Raw genomic sequence first — 18,841 nt, 5'->3', positions numbered from 1 at the left:
AGGTTGTTTAAGCCAAGAGCGGAGAGTCAAAGGGTTCCTCTTTTTTTTTTCTTAATTGTGCTTTTGGTGAAAGTTTTCAGCGCAAATCAGTTTCCCTCAAAGGTTTCTTATTGTCAGCAGTCAAGAAGAGGGCCTTGGAAAAGATGGAGGTTTAATTCTCAAGACTGAGCTTAACCCCTCCTCTGTCAATAGATTTCCAAGGCCCAGTTCCTAAGTGGAGAGACTCTGGGCCGTCAAAGGCCCAGGCTAAATGCGTTGTTACCTGCTGCTGAGTTGGTCCCTGACCCATGGCGACCCCACGGACAGCGGAACGAAAGACTGCCTGCTCCTGTGCCATTGCCATGATCGGTCACAGATCAGACCATTGTGATCCACAGGGTTTTCACTGGCTGATTTTGGGGAGATTGCCAGGCCTTTCTTTCTAGCCCTTAGCCTGGAAGCTCCCTTGAAACCTGCTCAGCATCTTCATACACAAGCCTCCATTGACAGGTGGTGGCTCGCATGGAGTACACTGGCCAGGAGTTGCACGTGAGTCTCCTAACCATCGATGTCAGGTTAAGCATTGGGGTGATCAAGCTAAGCCTTCATCCACATTGACTCTCGACAGCTGAGTGCCTGTGGCCTTCTGAGACTCCCCTTTGCTCTCTGCTTTGGTGACTTCGCAGAGTAAAGGTGAAGCCAGAAGTCCTTTTGATCTTGGAGTGTGTTTTGCATTCCCTTCCTCCCTGTGGAAGGTGATCATGCAGTGCATGGTGGGTGGCTTGGGGCTCTACCCTCACGTATTTGCCATCTGGGCCTGCTGCCCCAGGTGCTGCCACAGGAGGGCAGGATGGGCTGGGTGGCGGCGAGGTCAGAGACACCCTCTGTCTTCATCCTGTCAGAGGTTCGGGGGAACCTGGCTGCTGACCGCCCAGCCAAGTGCTCTGAACACTCGGCACCATCTCCCCGTGGGCCTGGAGGACTCGGGCGGGTCAGAGATTGGCCTGCAGGTGTGGTCACATGCAGGGCAACAGACTGGCGGCGTGTCATGTTGTTAGCACATGACATGCTCGGTTGCTTGGCTTCCCTGACCTGGGAACCCTGTGATCTGTGGGGGCTGCTTCTCCCTGTACCCCCGTACAAACATGTAGGTTTTCTTGGGACCTGTCCGGACTTGTTTCTTCTGCTTGCTTTGGGTGTTGAGCCAGGTTTTTGCAACATAGATCAACCTTAAAACCTGGGGAACAGAGCCCTGAGTTGAAAGAGCATGGCTTTTGGAGAGAGATGGACTTGGGTTCAAGTCCAGTATCTGCATCTTACTGGCCGTGTGACCTTGAACAAGTTAACCTACCCTCTCTGTGCCTCTTTCCCACCTGTAAAATGGTAATAATAATAGTACCTACTTCCTAGGTACTATTCTTTCACCATACCTATTCAATCTGTATGCTGAGGAAATAATCTGAGAAGCTGGACTGTATGAAGAAAAATGGGGCATCAGGATTGGAGGAAGACTCTTTAACAACCTGCATTATGCAGATGACACAACCTTGCTTGCTGAAAGTGAAGAGGACTTGAAGCACTTACTAATGAAGATCAAAGACCACAGCCTTTACTATGGATTGCACCTCAACATAAAACAAAAATCCTCACAACTGGACCAATGAGCAACATCATGATAAATGGAGAAAAGATTGAAGTTGTCAAGGATTTCATTTTACTTGGATCCACAATCAACAGCCACGGAAGCAGCAGTCAAGAAATCAAAAGACGCATGGCATTGGGCAAATCTGCTGCAAAGGACCTCTTTAAGGTGTTGAAGAGCAAAGGTGTCACCCTGAAGACTAAGGTGTGCCTGACCCAAGCCATGGTATTTTCAATCGCATCATGTGCATGTGAAAGCTGGACAATGAATAAGGAAGACTGAAGAAGAGTTGACATCTTTGAATTATGGTGTTGGCGAAGAATATTGAATATACCACGGACTGCCAAAAGAATGAACAAATCTGTCTTGGAAGAAGTACAACCAGAATGATCCTTAGAAGCAAGGATGGCGAGACTGCATCTTACATACTTTGGACGTGTTGTCAGGAGGGATCAGTCCCTGGAGAAGGACATCACTCTTGGCAGAGGACAGGGTCAGCGGAAAAGAGGAAGACCCTCAACAAGGTGGATTGACATAGTGGCTGCAACAATGAGCGCAAGCATAACAACGATTGTAAGGATGGCTCAGGACTGGGCAGTGTTTCATTCTGTTGTACTATGAGTCAGAACTGACTAGATGGCAACTAACGACAGCAACACTTCCTAGGGATTAAGTGAGTTAGTACATGGCAAATGGTAAGGCCTCAATAAATATTAACAGCGTATGTGTTAATGCTGTTGAGCCTCAATTTCCTCCTCTGTAAAATGGGGAATAACAATGTCTCCCTTGAACTGGGGTTGCGAGAGTTAGCAGTGATGGCACTCACAGATCCAGCTGCTGTGTTTTTATTGTTACTGCCCTGCCATTGTTTGGCCTTTAGTGACAGTCACACTACCTCACACCTGTTGGGTGCTTACACGTCAGACACCAGCTTGAGCATCTTACATCTATTAGCTCCTTTAATTCTCGGATCAGTCCTGAGGTGGATGATGATATATTTATCCCCTTTGATGAATGAAGACATTGATACTCAGAAATGAAGCATCTTGCTCAAGTTTTTAGTAACAAGTGGGGAGCCAGGACTCAAGCCCAGGAAGTCTGAGCCCATGGCTTCTCCATGGTGCATGGGTCCCCTCTTGACCTTGGGACAAAGACCCCTGACTCTCCTCCATCCCTTGCCCCCACCTGGGTTCGCCTCCACTTCTCTGCAGGTGGTATGGGACCCAAGGACTTATGGCCACCCAGCTTGGTGTCTGGGTCCTCCTGGCCCTCTCAGGCCCCTCAGTGATCACTTTAACAGCCCCGCTGGCTGGCAGGTCCCAGCTGCCCCCTACTCTGTCTCCTCGGAAACTCCCCTGATGCTTCTTCCAGTCTCTGCACCCTCTGCTCCACATCTCTTCTTCCAGAGTTTGTGACACTGCGAGCAACGCCAGCTGCAATGGCGGGGCTTTTCTAGTGCATCTGCGATGCTTGACCCATTTCTGCCCAGCCCTGCCTGGCGCTTCTCTAGATACTGGGTGAGAAGGGTGGCCATGTGCAGGGCTCCTTGTCCTGCCTGCCAGGCCCAGCTTAGGGTTGCTGTGCGGGGCAGCTCTGTGTTGGATCCTGCTCTTTTCTGGCCCCATTTCTCCATCTGAAAATTTGCAGAATGCTCCTATCTGGTGGGTGTGGTGCAGAACAGCATGTTTTTATTCCAACACTGATGAACTTGCACCGTGCTGGTCTCCACCCGGTTAACACTTTAGACTGGCCAAGCTTGGAGTTGGATGCTGTGAAGGCCCAGCACAGTGCTTGGCCATGTTTGGCAAATGCCACTGAAGTCCAGGCTGAGCCTCGCTGAGGATGTGCAGAAGGGAACATATGTCTGGGTTAATGGGCCAGTCCAAGTTCAAGGTGACTATGAAAGCTGGCTTGTCTTCCAAAGGTGGTTATAGATGAGGCCAGAGATAGGACACCGCCAGAGTGGTTTAATTCCTGGCTGTCCTGCCAATGCCGATATGCTAGAGGGAACTGCCTGGAGTGTGGAGGCCCTGGGTGGTGCTCGGCTGGTAGCTGGTTTGAGCCCACCCAGAGGCACCTTGGAAAAAGGCCTGGCTATCTGCTTCCGAAAAATCAGCCATTGAAAACCCTGTGGAGCACAGTTCTACTCTGCAACACATAGAGTGGCCATGAGTCAGAATCGGTTTGGTCTTTTGGTTTGCCTGGAGCACTGTGCTGAGAAGGACTGCAGAGGTCAGTGCGGGATAGACAATATCTGACCTGGCCTGGCTGGGATGCTTTCACTGAGGCCTCTGTGGAGAAACCTGGTGCTGTAAATGGCCTGGGCCCCTCAGCTGACCCACCACCATCTCTTTCCCTCCTCTGCTGGGCCAGCCCTCTGCTAGCACTAACGGTACAAGAAAAAGGAAGATGTTATCTGCTGCTGGGAGCTCCTTCCGGGACGGGGGAAACTGGCCTGAGGCCGGACACTTGTAGCAGAGGGTGATGCTTGTTATAACGGCGGGGTTACAACAGCTGTGAGAATGAAGAGTCCGGACCCTCCCCTCGGCAGTGGAGGCAGCAAAGACCATAACCAAGTGCATGGTGTGCTCAGATTTATGTTGTGTGCTACTGGCTTGGGGCTGTGTCTAGGGGGTCCTGGAGGTAGTGAGAGAAGGTAGGGAGGCCCCGTGGGTCCTGTGGCCGCCCGCCGTGTAGATGAGACTCTGAGGGCTTGGGTCCAGCTGCAGCAGCAGCACCATGGAGGGGTCAGGTTTCCCCTCCTCCCAGAGTGCACTGTGACATTAAAACACTGAAAAGAACAGAGATTCCCCTGGGTATGAGGAGTCAGCAGCCTACTGCTAGGATCACCCTGAGCTGCCAGCGGTTGCCCTGGATCAAAATGGGACAGGCCTTTTCACTGACCAAGACCGAGGGGCTGCCTATGTACAGATGCCCCAGCTTCTGGGCCCTATGAAGGAGGGGCAGTGGGACAGTGGGGTCACATCTGCACAGCTGGGCCCAGGGGAGGAACGCAGTATTAATGCTAGTGATGTACTACAGTAAAGCCTGCAAAAGCCGGAACCTGTGTAAGGCAGAAACCCGTCAGAGAAGACCAAAGCAAAGCCACTGCTGTCGAGTTGATTCTGACTCATAGCGACCCTATAGGACAGAGCAGAGCTGCCCCATAGAGTTTCCGAGGAGCGCCTGGTGGATTCGAACTGCCGACATTTTGGTTAGCAGCCAGAGCACTTAGCCATTACACCACCAGTTTCTCCTGTCAGAGAAGGAAAACCCAAATTTTTTCCACCAAAAGGAGCAATAGAAAAGTGGTAAGACTGCACCCTGTCAAGGGTGGAAACTTGCGAGACCCCGAAAAACAAGGCAGTCCTGTCAAGTTCCAGCTCTCACAGGTTTCACTGGGTAATGGTGGACTACACTGCTACGAAACGGCCCCAGCGCCCATGCTCACCCGCCTGCTCCCAGCCCCTATAATTCATATCACGCTCCCGTTCTCCACCAGGCAATGAAGGTATTGGTAATGGCCATTTGAGGTTAAAATGTTACTGGTTTGTGATGAACATCGAGACCCCCTGAAGGCAGTGGCATCACATCGAGTGTGACGTGGGCATTTGTGAGGTGAGGACGCCCCCAGGGCTACACTGATGACACTGACTCCCTCTAGTTCTCCAGGGGCCTTCACAGGGCTGTCTGCTCCCTGCGTGGTGCAAATAGTTAAGTGCTAGACTACTAGCCGAAAGGTTGGTGGTTCAAACACACCCAGGGATGCCTCGGAAGACAGGCCTGGTGATCTGCTTCCGAAAAGTCACGGCTTCGAAAACATTATGGAGCGGTTCAGCTGCTGAGTCAGAATCGACACAGTGAAACTAACAGCAACCTCTGCTTCAGTAAGGCAAATTTCCCAGCGGGGATGTCCCTGAAAAGCTCCTGAGATCATGCCGGTGTGTCCGGATGTGGGTGGTCTTCCCCAGGCGCCCCATTTCTCAGCCGTGCAAATGGGCCCCAGGTAGGCAGGACCCATTCTCATTTTGGGAGAGGCAGGAGAGTGAGACATCATGTAGTCAGGGCTCACGTAAAGGGATCTAGCTGCCAACCAGGATGCCAGTGCTTGGAGTCAAATAATGCCCACATGTTGGAAACACATCAGAATGGTCCTGGCCCTTTGAGGGCGCGGGGAGCCAGCGGGGCCCAGCTGGCTGAACTTACCACCGTGCCAGCCCACTCCCCCCTGGGGAGCCCGCTGGCCTTCTGGTGCTTCCATCAGCCTGTGGGTGGAGCACCCAGTGCAGAGCCTTCCTGCCATGGGGCGGTTGTTTTATTCAGAACATTGAAAAGCCACTGCCTCAGTGTGTGCCCCCTGCCAAGAATCAGCAGAGATCAAAGGAAATAAGTACTAATGAATGCGTGTGTTGTTTCAAAAAATTACAGTGACTCAGGCTCTGTGAAAGAGTTTTCTGTTAAATGTGTCTGGCTGGGTCAGGTACGCTTTTGTTCATGTCCTCGTTCTCCTCACCACCCCCTTCTCCTCGCCCCTGTCAACACCAACCACTGAGGGAATGTGCTGAATATTTCCTAGCCGCCTCAGAAGCCAGGTGTTGTTAGAATCCCCATTTCACAGATGAGGACATTGGAGGCCCAGAGCGGTTAAGTAACCAGCCTGGAGTCCCACAGTGACGAGGAGGTGGAGCTGACGCCTTGGAACCCAGGGTGTCTGGCTCCAGAGCTTCTCTCTTAACCACTGGATGCCCTTTGATGCCCACTGACCCTGAAACCAAAGATCCACGTGTCTACCTTGGTATGATTTTTCCAACAGCAGTAAAGAAAACTGGGCCTGACAACCTCTGTGGTGGGTTCTGAGAATGCTTTTGCAAGACGGGAAAGTTTAAACATGCATTAAGGGTATCACCTCACGTGAAAGTCGTGAAAGCTGTGGACAGCAGGGGGAAGCCCATGGGGACACCTCTCTCCCGTTTCACAGCCTGCCCAGGCCTGTTACCCCCAGGTGTCCTGTCTGTCTGTGACTTTGCCATTGTGTTCTCTTCTGACGAGTCATTAGGGCTAGAACTGAAGTCTGAGACAACACTCTGGGTAAAAATATGCTTTGTCGTCGAAGGCCTTGCATTGGTACTGAGGCTCAAGTTCTGAGCGTCGTGAACGTGCTCTAGATGCCTCAGGAAGAGAAGGCCCACCAAGCATTTGTGTGGGATGCAAGCTTTCCCAGCACCTCAGCAATCAAGAGTCTGTAACCTTTAATTATTTTCTGGTTTGATATTTTTGCCCTTTTCTTCATATATTAATTGCATTGATGGTTTAATGACTAAAATTGTGGAGAGAAAGGTGGAATCAATCTGAATATGAGCAGCTTTCTTGCCCTGACGAAGGCTGATCAAAGAGAAGAAAGCCTTCAAGTGAATCTTGTCTCAAGATGCGGTAACCGACTTGGGGGCTTGGCGGTTCAGTTTCTATTCTCGTCTTGGTCATGCACCCCTTTGTGTGAACTTTCACTGAGTGCTGGTTTCGTGCCCACACCAAAAACCAAACCATTTGTCGTCGAGTAGACTCAGATTCGTGGTGACCCATGTGTGTCAGAGTAGAACAGTGCTTCACAGTGTCCTCAATGACTGTGACCTTTTGGAATCAGGTCTCCAAGTCCTTCTTCTGAGGCACCACTGGGCGAGTTCACACTCCCACTCGTTTGGTGAGTAGCAGAGAATTTAACCGTTCTCACCTTTCAGGGATTCTAGTTTTGAATCTGGTACTGTGCTAAGGGCTTTCCAGCATCCTCTTATTTAATTCTTTCTTTTAGTAATAGTTTATCGTGATTTTGGTGAAGGTTTACACAGCAGTTTAGGTTCCTCATCGATAATTTTTACACAAATTGTTCAGTGACACTGATTACATTCTTCACAATGTGTGAACATTCTCATTATTTCCATTCTGGTTGTTCTGTTTCCATTAGTCTCGTTTCCCTGCCAGCTCATTTTTGCTTTAAAGTCATTGCTGACCATTTGGTCTCATACAGGGAAATTTTTTAAGGAGCACAGTACTTATGGGTGATATTCATGATTTTTTGAGCCAATTTGTTATTTAGCTACAAAGTGATCCAGGGGCTAGTTTCGGTTCAACATCTCATTTAATTCTAATGGCACTTAGTCAATGTTGTTACCTCTTCACTTCAGAGGAAGAAACTGATGCTGGGAGCTGAGGTGACTTGCTTTGTTCAGTGGCACACAGCCCCCAGGCTGCCTGCCTCCAGGTCCCACAAGAGCACCCCATCAACTTGTAGCAGCTGAGTCTTGTCCTGGCTGGCTGAGGTCTGGCACCACAGAGCCTGGACCTCTATCCTGGATGGGGGGAGGTGGGGTAGGGAGGGCGGGGAGCTCACATTTGTCATCCACAGTTTTCTCATCAGTAAAACTGACTTTGTGAACATTAAGCTAAAAATCCACCTAGCATGGAAGCACTTAAATAAAGTCCTGACGGCACACTATGCTGTGGGTGAACCCTGAAGACGTGGTGCTGAGTGAAATAAGTCAGACACAAAAGGACAAATACTCTATGATCCCACATATAGGAAACATCTAGAATAGGCAAGTGGACAGAGATCAAAGTTTAGTGGTTTCCAGGAGGTGGAGGGAGAGAGAGGGAGGGAGTCATTGCTTGGGGAGTGCTGAGCTCCTGTTACGGTGATGGAAAAATACTGGAATAGCGGTGATGGTTGAACAACACGATGAGCACATATGATGTCACTGAGCTATACATGTGAGGACTATTGCAATGGCCACTATTTTGTTACCATACACACAAAACACACACACCCGCAAGCATCTGAACCACATGAGGCTCACAGTCAAGCCCGAAGGCAGAGGAGGCGCCTGTCTCACACTGAGAAAGGCTCCTGGAAGGGCCTCTCAGCTCTGGCTCTTCTGTTTCCTTTGGCTCAGTTTACAAATCAAAGACAGGCGTTCAGGGCAAAGGCTGAGCAGAAGACCCTCCCAAAGGAAGAAGTTCCTCCAGCGGGTTCCAAGCCTGCAGAGTTACTGGTTAAATAAAGATGAAACCCCAGTAGCAATCGCTGGATGTGTGGCAGATGGCTCCCACGTGGCTCCAAGGCGAATTCCTGTAACCGGCCTGCCGGGCCTTCCCGACCCCATCCTGTTCCCATGACAGAAACACGTGTTCTGGGGACAGAATGTCTGTTCTTGACTAACAAGGCCGGGGTGAGACTGCGCCTGGGCTGGGGGAGCTGAGGCGCCCAGGCAGCTGCCTAGCTGCCGGCTCCTGCACCCGGACTCCGCTCTCCTGTGGGTGTGGGGGCAGCTGTGACCTGTCCTCCTGACAAAAATCCCTCAGAGCCTGAGCAGCGCCGGTTAGTCAGTGACCAGAGGTGCCTTCACGCCATGAAGCAACCTCATCTCCCGCCTGGGCTCCGGGGTGCCTTTTGCCCACTGCCTCATACACTCACCCCAGGTGTACCTGCCTGGCTAATGTCCTGTCTTCCCTCCCCTCTGTCAACCTGCGACGCCCTCTGCCACCTGGTCTCTGCTCACACAGGCGCCCTGGCTTCTTGCTGACTCACATCATAACCAGGCTACCTCCTCTTTATCTGAGATGTAGGCATATTGCCACTGAGCCCCAGACCAAAAAAACCAAATCAGTTGCTGTTGAATCGATTCCAACTCACGGCAACCTCATTTGTCACAGAGCAGAACTGAGCTCCACTGGCTGCTGACCTAAAGGTTGGCAGTTCAAACCCAGCTGACTGCACTATGGAAGAAAGGCCTGGCGATCTGCTTCTGTTAAGATTACAGCCAAGAAGACCCTATGGAGCAGCTCTACTCTGTAACCCACGGGGTTGCCATGAGTTGGAGTGGACTCAGTGGTAATGAGTTTTATTTTTGGTTGTTTGTTTTAGTCTTTAAAGAAGTAGATCTCCAGGCCTTTCTTCCACAGAACTGATGGGTGAGTTTGAACCATCTACCTTTCAGTTTGTAGCAGAGCACAAACTGTTTGTGCCACCCAGGGACCTATCTGAGCTTCAGGGCATTTAAAATACTATTGGGTTGGGTCTTCAGGAGTAGGAAACGACTTTGCAGCAACAGGTTTGGTTTGGTTGCATGGGGGCTGGAGAGAAGCAGGAAGTTGTGGTTGTGATGATGGCGTCCACTAGGGGGCGAATTGATCTCATGAAATCCCAGGGCTTGGAGGCAGGGAGTGTCTCCCAACCTGCTCTATTTTGATGAGGACAATTTGAACGCGAATGCTACTTGGAGGAATCACTTGAGAAAGGAGGAACATGGCAGCTTCCTCCAGCTAGGCTGTGGATTACGCTGTCAGGTCCAGGGTGGGCGGTTCCAAAGCCCATCAACCCCTTCCCATTTCCTTCTGTGCCCCAGCCACACGAGCCTCCTTGTGCTACTTGTGCACACCCGTCTTATTTGTTTGTTTGTTTATTTGCTGTCTCTCCTGCTAAAATATAAGCCCTGTTTGTTACCATAAAGGAGTCCTGGTGGACCAATGGTTAAGCACTCGGCTGCTAACTGAAAGGTCTGTGGTTTGAACCCACCAGGCACTCCTGTGGAGACAGATGTGACAGTCTGCTTCCATAAAGATGACAGCCTTGGAAACCTTGTGGGGCAGTTCTACTCCATCCTATAGGGTTGCTCTGAGCCAGAATTGACTCAGTGGCAAAGGGTTTGGTTATTGGTTTATATTAACATAAGACACATTTAACTTTGTCTTTGGCATCTCCAGCCCCCTATACTGTACAGGGCACGTGGTAGGAATGAACAAAAAATGAGTGGCTTTAAGAGAAATGCCGACTGAATGCTTACCATTCCCAATCCCACCTAAGGGGCTTCTCCTCCCCTCAACCCCATTTTCCACATTCCAAGATCTGTGCTTGTCTGTGAGGTGGGCTGAATAATGTCCTGCCCACCCCCCCCCCCAGATGTCCACATTCTAATCCCTGGAACCTATAAATATGTTACATTATATGGTATAAGGGTCTTTGCAGATGTGATTAAGTTAGGGATCTAGAGAGGAGGAGATTACACAGGATTATGTGAGTGGGCCCAGTGTAATCTCAAGGTCCTCACAAGAGGCAGACAGGAGGGTCAGGAGAGAGAAGAGATGGTGACTATGGACACAGAGGTGGGAGTGATGAGCTCTGAAGAGGTGGAAAGAGCCATAAACCAAGAAACACTGAAACGAAACAAACAAAAAAACCAAATCCATTGCCGTTGAGTTGATTTCAACTCATAGTGACTCTGTAAGGCAGAATAGAACTGCCCCATAGGGTTTTCGAGGCTGTTATCTTTACAGAAGCAGACTGCCACATCTTTCTCCTGTGGAGCATTTGGTGGGCTTGATCAGCTGACCTTTCAGTTAGTAGCTGAGTGCTTAACCACTGTACCACCAGGGCTCCTTCACTAAGAAGCACAGGCCTCTAGGTATTGGAAGAAGCAAGGAAATGGATTCTCCCCCAGAGCCTCCGGAAGGAATGAAGCTCTGTCAGTACCTTGATTTTAGCCTGTAAAACCCATTTTGGACTTCTGATCTCCTGGAGTATACGATAATGAATTTGTGTTATTTTGAGCAACTCAGTTTGTAGTAATTTGTTACAGCAGCAATAGAAAGCTAATTCAGTGGGGACTGTGGCCTCCTCGCCCCATGCCTGTATCTATCTCCTGAGCCAGGGCCTAAGAACTTGAAGTCTGGACCACTCATTTCAGTTCAGAAGCCATATTTTGAGCACTTAATATGTTTCAGAGCAGACTACCTCCATGGAAGGCAATGGAGACACGAGTCAAACATATCTATACCCTCAAGAAGACCATGTCTAATTATTTTTTATTTTTAGAGGCCCCAGCTCAAAACCTTACACAAAAGAAGATAATCAATAATTAGCTAGTGACTAAGGGTCTCCATCACATAAGGAAAAAAATATATATGATGCTACAAAACAAAACATAAATAAATTTAGTAAGCTTCCATAAACGTAACTAAAAATAGAGGCCCCTTGATTTTTAAATGAACAGTAGTGAAGATAAACATTTCTTCACACTTAATTGAATTCCAAATTACAAAGAACAAGGGGTAAGGGAGCCAGTGGGACCAGGAGACATGGAGGAGAGGAAGGGGGAGAGTAGTGGAGAGGCTGGAGGGAGGCACTAAGGTAAAGACTGAAGAGGCCAAAAGACTGAGAGTCTCTAGGATGAGGAGGGGCTTGGTAAATGGTCTTATTATACCTGCCTCTGAGAGTTATAATCTCTTATCTCTGCCACTGAACTGCTAACGCTAGCCACCTTCAACACAATTAAAATGGTCTTTCTCCTTCAATCTTTATCATTCAACTCTGAAAAACAGAGTGGAGAGCAAAGACAGGAACTACTGGAATTATTGTTGTAGTGGTTAAGAGCTATGGCTGCAAACCAAAAGGTCAGCAGTTCGAATCCACCAGGCACTCCTTGGAAGCTCTATGGGGCAGTTCTACTCTGTCGCTGTGAGTTTGAATTGACTCAACAGCAATGGGTTTGGGGTTTTTTGGTACACCAGTAAGACAGTGAAGAGGACTTGAAGCACTTACTGATGAAGATCAAACACTATAGCCTTCAGTATGGATTACACCTCGACATAAAGAAAACAAAAGTTCTCCCAACTGGACCAATAAGCAACATCATGATAAATGAAGAAAAGATTTAAGTTGTCAAGGATTTCATTTTACTTGGATCCAAAACCAATGCCCACGGAAGCAGCAGTCAAGAAATCAAATGGCGTATTGCATTGGGCCAGTCTGCTACAAAAGACCTCTTTGAAGTGTTCAAAAGCAAAGATGTCACGTTGACGATTAAGGTGTACCTGACCCTAGCCGTGGTATTTTCAATCACCTTATATGCATGCAAGAGCTGCACGATGAATAAGGAAGACCAAAGAAGAATTGATGCCGCTGAATTATGGCGTTGGTGAAGAATACTGAACATACCATGGACTGCTAGAAGAATGAACAAATCTGTCTTGGAAGAAGTACAGCCAGAATGCTCCTTAGAAGGGAGGATGGTGAGACTTTGCCTCACATAGTTTGAGCATGTTATCAGGAGGGACCAATTCCTAGAGAAGGACATCATGCTTGGTAAAATAGAAGGTTAGAAAACTAAAAGGGAAGAATGCACTCGGTATTCCTCAAGCTGGAAGAACTGAAGAAAAAATTCAAGTTTTAAGTTGTAATTTTTTTTTATTCTTTTTTTTTAAAATTTTTATTGAGCTTCAAGTGAATGTTTACAAATCAAGTCAGTCTGTCACGTATAAGTTTATATACACCTTACTCCATACTCCCACTTTCTCTCCCCCTAATGAGTCAGCCCTTCCAGTCTCTCCTTTTGTGACCATTTTGCCAGCTTCCAACCCTCTCTACCCTCCCATCCCCCCTCCAGACAGGAGATGCCAACACAGTCTCAAGTGTCCACCTGATACAAATAACTCACTTTTCATCAGCATCTCTGTCCTACCCACTGTTCAGTCCCTTCCATGTCTGATGAGTTGTCTTCGGGAATGGTTCCTGTCCTGGGCCAACAGAAGGTTTGGGGACCATGACCACCGGATTCCTCTAGTCTCAGTCAGACCATTAAGTATGGTCTTTTTATGAGAATTTGGGGTCTGCATCCCACTGATCTCCTGCTCCCTCAGGGGTTCTCTGTTGTGCTCCCTGTCAGGGCAGTCATCGGTGGTGGCCGGGCACCAACTAGTTCTTCTGGTCTCAGGATGATGTAAGTCTCTAGTTCATGTGGCCCTTTCTGTCTCTTGGGCTCATAGTTATCGTGCAACCTTGGTGTTCTTCATTCTTCTTTGATCCAGGTGGGTTGAGACCAAGTGATGCATCTTAGATGGCCGCTTGTTAGCATTTAAGACCCCAGATGCCACATTTCAAAGTGGGATGCAGAATGTTTTCATAATAGAATTATTTTGCCAATTGACTTAGAAGTCCCCTTAAACCATGGTCCCCAAGCCCCCGCCCTTGCTCCGCTGACCTTTGAAGCATTCAGTTTATCCTGGAAACTTCTTTGCTTTTGGTCCAGTCCAGTTGAGCTGACCTTCCATGTATTGAGTATTGTTTGAGTTGCAATTTTGAAGGATTCTATAGGCAAAATATTGAATGACCCAGGAAGAATAAAAAGAAGATGGGAGGAATACACAGAGTCACTGTGCCAAAAAGATTTGGCCTAATGTTCCACAATTTCAGGAGGTAGTATAAGATCAAGAACCAATGGTACTGAAGGAAGAAATCCAAGATGCACTGAAGGCATTGGCATAAAACAAGGCTCCATGAATTGATGGAATACCAGTTGAGATGTTTCAACAAATGGATACAGCTCTAGAAGTGCACACTTGTCTATGCCAAGAAATTTGGAAGACAGCTACCTGGCCAATCAACTGGAAGAGATCCATATTTGTGCCCATTCCAAAGAAAGGTGATCCAACAGAATGCAGAAATTATCAAATAATATAATTAATATCACATGCAAGTAAAATTTTGCTGAAGATCATTCAGAAGTGGTTTTAGCAGTACATCTCTAGAGAGCTACCAGAAATTCAAGCCAGATTCAGAAGAGGACGTGGAATGAGGAATCATTGCTGATTTCAGATGGATCTTGGCTGAAAGCAGAGAATGCCAGAAAGATGTTTATCTGTGTTTTATTGACTATGTAAAGGCATTCAGTTGCATGGGTCATAGCAAATTATGGATAACATTGCAAAGAACGGTAATTTCAGAACACTTAATTGTGTTCATGAGGAGCTTGTACATAGACCAAGAGGCAATTGTTTGACCAGAACAAGGTGATACTGAGTGATTGAAAGTTAGGAAAGGCGTGCGTCAGTATGGCATCCTTACACCATACTTATTCAATCTGTACACTGAGCAAATACTCCGAGAAGCTGGACTATATGAAGAAGAATGTGCATCAGGATTGGTGGAAGACTCATTAACATCCTGTGATATGCAGATGACACAACCTTGCTTGCTGAAAGCAAAGAGAACTTGAAGCACCTATTGACAAAAGATCAAAGGCTACGCCTCCAGTATGGATTGCACCCCAATACAAAGAAAACAAAAATCCTCACAACTGAATCAATAAGCAACATCATGATAAATGGAGAAAATATTGAAGTTGTCAGGGATTTCATTTTACTTGGATCCACAATCAATGCCTGTGGAAGCAGCAGTCAAGAAATCAATGTATTGCATTGGGCAGATCTTCTGCAAAAGACCTCTTTAAAGTGTTAAAAAGTAAAGGTGTCACTTTGAGGACTAAGGTGCGCTTGACCCAAACCATGGTATTTTCAATTGTCTCATGTGGATGTGAGAGATGGACAATGAATAAGGAAAACTGAAGAAGAATTGATGCTTTTGAATTATGGTGTTGGCGAATTGTGTTTTGAATTATGGTGTTGGTGAAGAATATTGAATATACCATGACTACTTCCAGAAGAATGAACAAATCTGCCTTGGAAGAAGTAAAGCCAGAATGTTCCTTAGAAGCAAGGATGGCAAGACTTCATCTCACATACTTTGGACGTGATATCAGGAGGGACCGGTCCCTGGAGAAGGACATCATGCGTCAGCAAAAAAAGAGGAAGACTCTCAGTGCCTACAACAATGGGCTCAAAAATAGCAACAATTTTGAGGAGGGGCAGTGTTTCATTCTGTCGCTGTGAGTCAGAACTGACTCGACAGCACCTAACAACAACAACATGCCACAGTCTGCATAGAAAGGCTCTCATAATTTCCCTCTATATACAATTGCTAAGAGTAACAATGGTAGACATTTTATGGCATCTCCTTCATATAAAAATTAAGCCAATGTAAACATAACCTGTTCAACGCATCATGTCACATCTCGTGTGGTACTCAGTATACTTCTTGATAGCTTGTGCCTCTTAGAAGCTTGATATATGAAAAATGGTGGATGGTGAACTTTGCCTAGAAAACTTCCGGGAATCAGTTATCCACCGTAATTAAGCAACTCTTGGAACAAGGTGTTTTCCCACAATCCAAGTGCTGGATGACTAAATGTGAGTAACTGGGTTGTTTTATAACATAATGGAGCATAATGTTTTACAGCATAATCTTTCTGGCAGATTAGTTTTGAGCTGCATATTCCTGGCATTGTCTCAGCTGTGAAGGAATGTTGTCAATGATTAACTGCAGGGTAACGATGGACATATTCCATTACGACCCTGCACCAGGTTATGGGAGGCTGGTGCGATTTCTCATGCTCATTTTCCGGCAAGGGAAATCAGCTTAATCTGCAATGTTAGACACTCCCAAAGAGTTGGTTTCTCCAGCCCTGGGCCTGTGTTGTGGCTGAAGATGTGAGCTGACATTGTTATGAGTAGAATGAAAATGATATATAGTAGATCTTTTTTATCACGGTGAAAATATACATAACAGAACATATGCCATCTCGACAATTTCTGTATGTACAATTCGGTGACATTGATTACATTCTTCCAACTGTGCAACCATCCTTGCTCTTCTTTTCCTAGTCATTCCACCACCATCAATATAAAGTCAGTGGCTTCTAAGCAAAAACTCCCGTCTGCCCCTGCCTCCCACTCCTGATAACCACTAACAATCTTTGGTTTCTATACATTTTCTTATTTTATATAAATGAGATCATACAGTATTTGTCCCTTGCGACCGACTTACTTCACTCAGCGTGATGTTTTCAAGGATTGCCCATGTTGTGAAATGTATCAAGGATTCATTTCTTGTATGGTAGGTTTTTATAAAATGACATTGAAAAGCAAGATCAGTATGCAGGCTGGAACCCCTCCAAGTTGAAAAACAACAAACAAACAAACCAAAAACCAAACCCATTGCCGTCGTGTCAATTTCGACTCATAGCAACCCTATATACGGGTCCAAATTGTGTGGTTTTCAAATCTCTAATTAAGTTGTATTAAAAAAATTTTTTTTTTTGATTTGGGATATAGTTGATGGTAATGGTTGACCAATACCATGAACATTATACCACAAAAAAATTATTTTAAAAAATTACTATTTTGAGTAGGGTTCTTGGAAGACCAAGCTTATAAGAGATAAACTCGGGGTACATTCACATTACATAAACGGCAGAGGCTTCACGGCAGGAGCAGTGGGAGGGAGGAAGATCTCTAAAGTCAACAGTTGTTGTGTGCCATTGAGTCGATTCCAATTGATGGCATGGGTTTGTTTGTTTTTTAACCTGTTGCCGTCAAGTCAAATCCAACTACTAGTGACCCTATCGGACAGAGTAGACCTGCCCCATAGGGTTTCCAAGGCTGTAATCTTTATGACAGCAGACTGCCACTTCTTTCTTCCATGCAGCACTGGTGGATTTGAACTGCTGACCCTTCGGTTAGCAGCCGAGTGCTTAACCACTGTGCTACTAGGGCTCCTCATACCCATACAACGGAATGTTATTCAGCCATAAAAAGGTAATGAAGAAACGATACATGCTACGAAATGGATGAATCTGGTAAACATTATGCTAAGTGAAAGAAGCCAGACACAGAAGGACAAATATTACATGATTCCATTTAAATGAAATATCCCAAAGAGGCAAATCCATAGAGACAGGAAGTAGACTAGTGGTTGCCAGGGGCAGAGGGGAAGAAGGAAATAGGGAATGGTTGCTAATGAGTATTAGATTTTCTTTTGGGGTGATAAAAATATTTTCGTTAGCAGCCAAGTGCTTTAACCACTGTACCACCAGGGGTCCTCGAAGTCAACAGATCTGGGCCCAAACTCTTACTCAGCCACTTACTTATTAGCTCTGTGCCATTGGACAGTTTTCTTGACTTCATTTCATTTGTCAAATGGGTCAAGGTACCTTATACAGCCTGCCTTACAGAATTGCTAGGTTCTCGAGACATTGCATATAAGACGCCAGACCTGGAGTTGAACCTCATGAAATGGAGGTGGCTGTGGTGGTCTTTGCTGTTGTTGTCTTTCTTCATTCAGACCCTTTGGAAACATTTAAAATAATGATTCACATCTAGCTTGCATGTACAGTTGCATAAAATGTTTCCTGCATCTTCATTCTTATCAGAAGGGATATAGGAAATGATTCCTTCATCTTTGTGACCATCCTCCCTCCCACATTTGCCTGGGGCCTGTTGCCTTGAGGGTAGTAGGTAGTAGGGTTGAATTGAATTGAATTATAAGCCTTGGACAAGCAATCTGGACAAGAAGTGGGGAACCTGAGTTTTTCACCTTTGAGGAGAACACAATTAGATAGTTGGATTGAAAAGAGTCAACAGAGAAGATTATGTCCATCTATCTACCTGCAAGGAGCCCTGGTGGCACAGTGGTTAGGTGGTCGGCTGCTAACCAAAAAGTCAGCAGTTGAAATCCTCCAGGCAATCCTTGGAAATCCTATAGGGCAGTTCTACCCTGTCCTATAGGGTCACAAAGAGTTGGAATCGACGGCAACAGGTTTTTGGTATTTACTTGCAATTAAGGTGCACAGTGGTTCTTTGAAATATCACACCCAGTACTCCAAGACCCCAGCACAGTAAGATCTTGGGGACCTGCCTAGATTTCCTCTTTTGTTAAAATCAGATTTTGCCAGAGACCCCTTTAGAGCCTTCTGGTTCCAGGGTTTCAACTTGATTTTAACAGCAAAGGGTATAGCTGTGGGCTCCTTGTAATAATGGCACTCTTTTGTTCCCATAGAACGCGGCAAGTGCTTATGGCCATAAAAAAATACAAGGAGAAATGAGCAACAGTGCAACTGTTAGATCTGGGTTTGAATTCAAGCTCCGTCATTTCTTATTTATGATAATAGGCTAGTTACTTAACTTTTCCAAACCTCAGTTTCCTCATCTGTAAAGTGGGCATGATAATATTAATAACATTTGCCACTGAGTTGATTCTGACTCAATGGCAAATGGTTGTTGTGTTTCAGAGTAGAACTGCACTCTGTAACATTAGTACTTGCCTGATAAGCTATGGGGAAGATAAATGAGACAATGCAGCTAAGGCACTCAGCACAATGCATGAAGCCCAAGCAAGCTTATTGCTTTCATTGTCACCTGGCTCTCCCCAGATCTGTTTGGATGTCCTCCTGTGGATGACCACAACTCTGCAGAACACAGATTCGCTGTGCTGCTTCCTGTGATGGGAGCCTCTGCTCACAATGGCTGGTTAGATGAGAACACTAACCTCCGAAGCTCAGA

The sequence above is a fragment of the Loxodonta africana genome, chromosome 16 (assembly GCF_030014295.1).
Source record: "Loxodonta africana isolate mLoxAfr1 chromosome 16, mLoxAfr1.hap2, whole genome shotgun sequence".
Taxonomy (NCBI): Eukaryota; Metazoa; Chordata; class Mammalia; order Proboscidea; family Elephantidae; genus Loxodonta; species Loxodonta africana.
Note: the sequence above shows the minus strand (reverse complement) of the source record.